We start from the raw sequence: 463 nt of genomic DNA on the forward strand, positions 1-463 counted from the left end.
AGCCGGCAGGAACGTGCCGGGGGTCATCGTCTTGTAGCCTGGAGATGCCAGCAGGCAGAGGGACAGGGGACGGGGACTCTGGTGACCCTCCAAACTGTGGATCTCGAGTGGTTTTTAACAGCAGTACTCTGAAAACAGTACGAAGGGACAGAGACAACTGTCTGCGTCTCTTTCAATCTATCGAGCGGGGTTTTTTGAGGATAGTTTTAAATCCCAAACTTTATTGTGGAATTTTATTTTTGTTTTTGTCTTTTTTTTTTTTTTTGCTCTCCACTTACATTAATGAGAGTGGCAATCTCTGTGTGCAACAGAGTGAGGAAAGCCACGAGTGGGAGAACCCAGAGCCCCGCCAGCTGTAGTCCACATTTCCTTGCTGCTCCCGTCGCCGCTTCCTTCCCTGGCGCCGGCTCCCTTCCACTTCCCCGAACCGGGACGGCGGGGCCGGGCCAGGGGCCCCTGCTCC

The sequence above is a fragment of the Geospiza fortis genome, unplaced genomic scaffold, assembly GCF_000277835.1.
Source record: "Geospiza fortis unplaced genomic scaffold, GeoFor_1.0 scaffold217, whole genome shotgun sequence".
Lineage (NCBI taxonomy): Eukaryota > Metazoa > Chordata > Aves > Passeriformes > Thraupidae > Geospiza > Geospiza fortis.